The sequence below is a fragment of the Thamnophis elegans genome, chromosome 3 (genome assembly GCF_009769535.1).
Source record: "Thamnophis elegans isolate rThaEle1 chromosome 3, rThaEle1.pri, whole genome shotgun sequence".
Classification (NCBI taxonomy): Eukaryota; Metazoa; Chordata; class Lepidosauria; order Squamata; family Colubridae; genus Thamnophis; species Thamnophis elegans.
The window spans coordinates 52,263,632-52,268,609 of NC_045543.1; the positions used below are offsets into that span (position 1 = coordinate 52,263,632).

Genomic DNA, 4,978 nt, shown 5'->3' on the forward strand with positions numbered 1-4,978 from the left:
GAATATATGTATTCCAACACCTCCACTCAACAACTACTCCTTATAATAGTCCAATTTCTTACCTTAGTTCTGTTTCCTGTTTCTTATGGTTCTTATTGTTCTTTTTTCCTCTTTGTTTGCTCTGTGATGCTTTATATAAAACAGAATATGTCACGCTCTGAGCATGCTCAATAAAAGTTGTTTTAAGCGGGAATTACTCGACAGCTGATTGGCTATAAAAAGGGAGCTGTCCAAACGAGCAGCGCGCATTCCTGTCTGAAGCTGGTGCTTTTACTGTTAGCCTGTATTGTCAGGGAATAAATTTGTTAGCCTCTTTATTCCCGTCTCTGCCTCAGTTCTTCTGGCTCTACCCAAGGTCCTGGTACACAAAACTGGCGACGAAGGTGGGATTGCCAAACTGAGGTGTGAGCTAGCTGGTCACTGTCGCTGAAGTCACTAGCTGAGTCACTAAGAACCGTGTTTCTCTGTCGCGATGAGACATCGCTGACAGCTTGACAGGAATGGCCACGTTAACATTCGCGCCATTCAATCATGGCTCCAAGACTTGGGAGTCCTACACGGCCCGCTTTGAATGCTTTCTGGTCGCCCACGACCTCACAGAGCTAACCAACGAACGAAAATGCGCATTCTTCTTGTCAGTTTGCGGAACGGATGTGTTCCATACTGCCAGGGCTCTCACAGCCCCTGATCCAATTAAAGCTGTCCCGTGGCCTGTGCTAATGGCTAAGCTGAAAAGCCATTATGCCCCTTCACCTTCTAAAATCGCCCGACGGCACGCCTTCCATCAGAGGAACCAGACTGAGGGGGGAATCCGTCAGCTCCTACGTTGCTGTCTTATGGTCTACTACCCTCCATTGTGAGTTCAGGGACCTCGATGAGGCCCTTCTCAACCGCATTGTCTGTGGCCTTCGTGATCTCAAGCTCCAGAGGCGGCTACTGGCCAAGACAGACCTGTCCTTCCAGTCTGCTTTCAATGAAGTCCGCGCCTCTGAGATGGCCGCTGCGTCTCTGGCCACCATCACAAAAAGCCAGCCTGCCGCCGCCGCACAACCCTCTAGCACTTTTAACTTGGCTGCCAGGCCCCAAGAGTCAGAGAGTGAAGACTCTGACTTCGATGGGGAGGAGGACATTAACCGCCTTAATGAGGCGACCAGAAAGAGCTCCCGCAAGCGAAAGGGCGACCCTAGATCTGCATATAGTGGGTGCGGTGGCAACCACAAAAGAGCTGAATGCAGATTTAGGCAAGCCCTCTGCCAATGATGCGTCAGGAAGGGCCACATTGCCAGGGTGTGCTGAGCCGCACAGACGATGTCCTCCGCAGACTTCCCGGGTGACAGGTCGAGGCAGTTCCGGGGCAGAAAAGACAGCCCCAAGAAGCCCAGGGTGGATTGCCATGCCATCCTCTGGCATGCCGTGCACAGTGACCGGGCCAACTGGCAGTCGTGCCATAGCCTACAAAAGAAGATCCAGCTAACTGTCACCATTGAGGGAAGCCCATGTGTGATGGAACTGGATACCGGCTCCGCAACCTCTATAGTCTCCTGGAGCACCATCAAATGCCTCATTCCACATCTTTCCAAGCGCCAATTACAGAGTTGCAACTTGACTCTCAAAGACTATCAGGGCAACCTGATCCCAGTAATTGGCGCCAGAAAAGTGAGAGTGCAATTCAAGAGGTTTGACGGCTGGTTACCCCTCATCATAGTCGAAGGAAAGCTGCCCAGCCTTCTCGGCCTCGACTGGTTCCAGACCCTTGGGCTGCAAATCAGCGGCATCCATCACCTCGGCACCTCTGATCTAGACTGCCTCGTCAACGAATTCCCTGCTGTATTCGATGGAAAGCTGGGCCAATATACTGGCACCCCAGTCTCCTTCAACCTTGACCCTTCTGTGCCACCTGTCAGGATGAAGCCACGCAGGGTGCTGATCGCCCTCAAGCCAAAAGTGGACGCGGAGCTTGACAAGTTCGTGGCTCAAGGGGTCCTAGAGCCTGTGGACCATGCATGGTGGGAAACTCCCATCGTGCTGCCAATCAAGCCAGATGGCAGCGTCCGAATTTGCACCGACTACCGCTGCTCCATCAACCACGCTCTACCTTTCAACGCATACCCAGTGCCGGTAGTCCAACACCTCCTCCACACGTTGGGTGAGGGGTTCATCTTCGCAAAGCTGGACCTCGCCCAAGCCTACCAGCAGCTGGTGGTCAACAATGCTGCAGCTGAAACGCAAACCATCATCACTCACCGGGGTGCCTTCAGGTGCCGCCGGCTGCAGTTTGGGGTCAGCATCGCCCCAGGACTCTTTCAAAGTTTAATGGAGCGGCTGCTCCAAGGACTTTGAGGCGTCGTCCTGTACTTTGACAATGTCCTCATCTCTGTGGCCACCCATGAGGAACTCATGGCATGACTACAAGCGGTGCTGCACAAGTTCCAGCAAGTCGGGCTTAAAGTCAGGTGGGACAAATGCCAAATTGCCGTCCCCCAGATAGAGTTCTTGGGGTTCCTAGTCGATGCCCGCGGTATTCACCCGACTGCTGCCAAGACTAAAGCCATCGTGGAGGCTCCTCCTCCAACAAAAGAGCTGAACTACAGGCCTTTTTACGCCTCCTGAACTTTTATGCTGTGTTCTTGCCCCACAAAGCCTCTGTAGCTGAACCTCTCCACCGCCTCTTGGACTCTGGTGCACCCTGGTTGTGGGGCTGCTGCGAGGCTGCTGCCTTCCAAGCTGTCAAGCACCTCCTGGTCTCTAATGATGTGCTCGCCCAGTATAGCGAGCACTTGCCCCTTGTGCTCACCTGCGATGCCTCACCCTATGGGGTGGGAGCCGTCCTTTGCCACCAGCTTCCCAGCAGCGGAGAGGTTCCTGTGGCCTTCTTCTCACGCACCCTGTCTGCCTCTGAATGAAACTATGCCCAGATAGACAAAGAGGCCCTTGCTATTGTGGCTGGAGTGCGGCGGTTCCACCACTACGTCTATGGCCACCGGTTCCTCATTGTCACTGACCAAAAGCCGCTCCTCGGCTTGCTGGCTGGTGACTGGCCAGCCCCGCAGGTCATGTCCCCTCACATGACCCATTGGTCTGTCTTCCTAGCCTCCTACGATTACTCGCTCCAGCACCGCCCGAGCAAGCAGATCGCGCACACCGACGCCCTCAGCCGATGCCCCCTGCCTGTCGCCATCGAAGATCCTGCTGCTGTGTCCCCGGTTTTCCTGGTCAATGACCTCAACCTTCCGGTCTCTGCCGCCGACATCGCCCGGTTGTCCACAAAGGATCAGGTACTTTCCCGGGTCTTAGATTGGGTTAGGCAAGGGTGGCCCAAAGACCCCGTGGATTCTGAATTCCTGCCCTTCATCTCTCGCTTGGCAGAGCTCTCCATCCAACGCGGCTGCCTGCTGTGGGGCCATCACGTAGTTGTGCCGCCCTCATTGAGGACTACCGTTCTGCAGCAGCTACATAGCGCGCATCCCGGCATAGTCCAGATGAAAGCCCTGGGCCATAGTTATGTTTGGTGGCCTAAGCTAGACCAAGACATCGCGGCCCATGTTGCTAGGTGCCCTCAGTGTCAGGGAGCCCAGGCGCTGCCGCCCAAGGCAGAGCCCCGCGTCTGGGAACCACCTTCCACACCCTGGTCCCAGGTACATGTGGACTTTTCTGGCCCCATTCAGGGCTGAATGCTCCTCATCGTAGTGGACGCCTTCTCTAAGTGGGTTGAGGCTGTCCACATGCCCTCGACCACCGCTGACGCTCTAAAAGTGGCCCTCTGCTGCTTGTTCGCTACTCATGGCCTTCTTGACGTGCTGGTGTCCGACAACAGACCCCAGCTGACGTCCGCCAAATTTGAGGCTTACCTGGCCTCGCTGTGTATCTGGCATGCCCTTACCTCCCGGTTCCACCCAGCTAGCAATGGGCTGGCGGAGCGCATGGTGCGCTCCGTGAAAGAGGCCCTCGCCAAAATGGGTCACCTAGCCTGGCAGGAGCGCCTTGATGCCTTCCTGCTGGCTCACCATGCCACCCCTTCCCCGGACTCCAACACCAGCCCCGCTGAACTCTTAATGGGTTGCCGTCTTAGGGTGACCCTTGACCGCATGGACCCCTCCTACTCCATCCCAGCACCCCTAGATTCCTGTGGGGGTGTCCGCTCCTTCGCCCTGGGGGAGGCAGTGTATGCCAGGAATTACGTAGGGCATCTCTTGTGGCTACCGGATGTTGTAACTGACCAGACCGGGCCCTGCTCCTACAGGGTCAGTTTGGACGACGGCAGAACTTGGAAGCACCATTGCAACCAGTTGCGGAGCAGACGACAACAACTTACCAACCAGCAGCCACCTACCGACCAACAGCCACTTGCAAACGACGCAGAGCCCAGAAACGAGGAGGCCTCGACAGATCAAGCAGCCAATGCAGAAAACCGAAGTGGCGACTTACTTGGTGGGCCAGCCCAGTCCTTGGCACCTCTGCGGCCCGTGCGATTGCCATCCTGCGAAGCAAGGTCCTCGGCCGATCATCCAGTCTCCCCAGGCGGCGACAGAGGGCCTCGCGTTTCCAGCCGTGTTAGGCGGCGCCCAGCCTATCTACACGACTACGCTTGCGCAAGCATAGGGGAAAGGAGTGTCACGTTCTGAGCATGCTCAATAAAAGTTGTTTTAAGCGGGAATTACTCGACAGCTGATTGGCTGGTCGTTTGACAGCTCCAGTATAAAAAGGGAGCTGTCCAAACGAGCAGCGCGCGTTCCTGTCTGAAGCCGGTTCTTTTACTGCTAGCCTGTATTGTCAGGGAATAAACTTGTTAGCCGCTTTATTCCCGTCTCCGCCTCAGTTCTTCTGGCTCTACCCAAGGTCCTTGTACACAAAAGAATATTTATTTATTTAATTAATTCTTTGTTTATTGTTCCATCCCAGCTGTCCTTTAGGAACTCAAGACATCATAAACCAAAAACATCCTGTGAGGTAGGTTAGCCTGAGAGAAAGTGGATGCCTC

At 55.0% G+C, this 4,978-nt stretch overlaps 1 pseudogene; it reads left to right on the forward strand.

The window, feature by feature from the left end:
• The first annotated feature begins 741 nt into the window (after positions 1–741).
• LOC116506159 lies at positions 742–3,671 on the forward strand (annotated as a pseudogene).
• Positions 3,672–4,978: the final 1,307 nt, after the last annotated feature.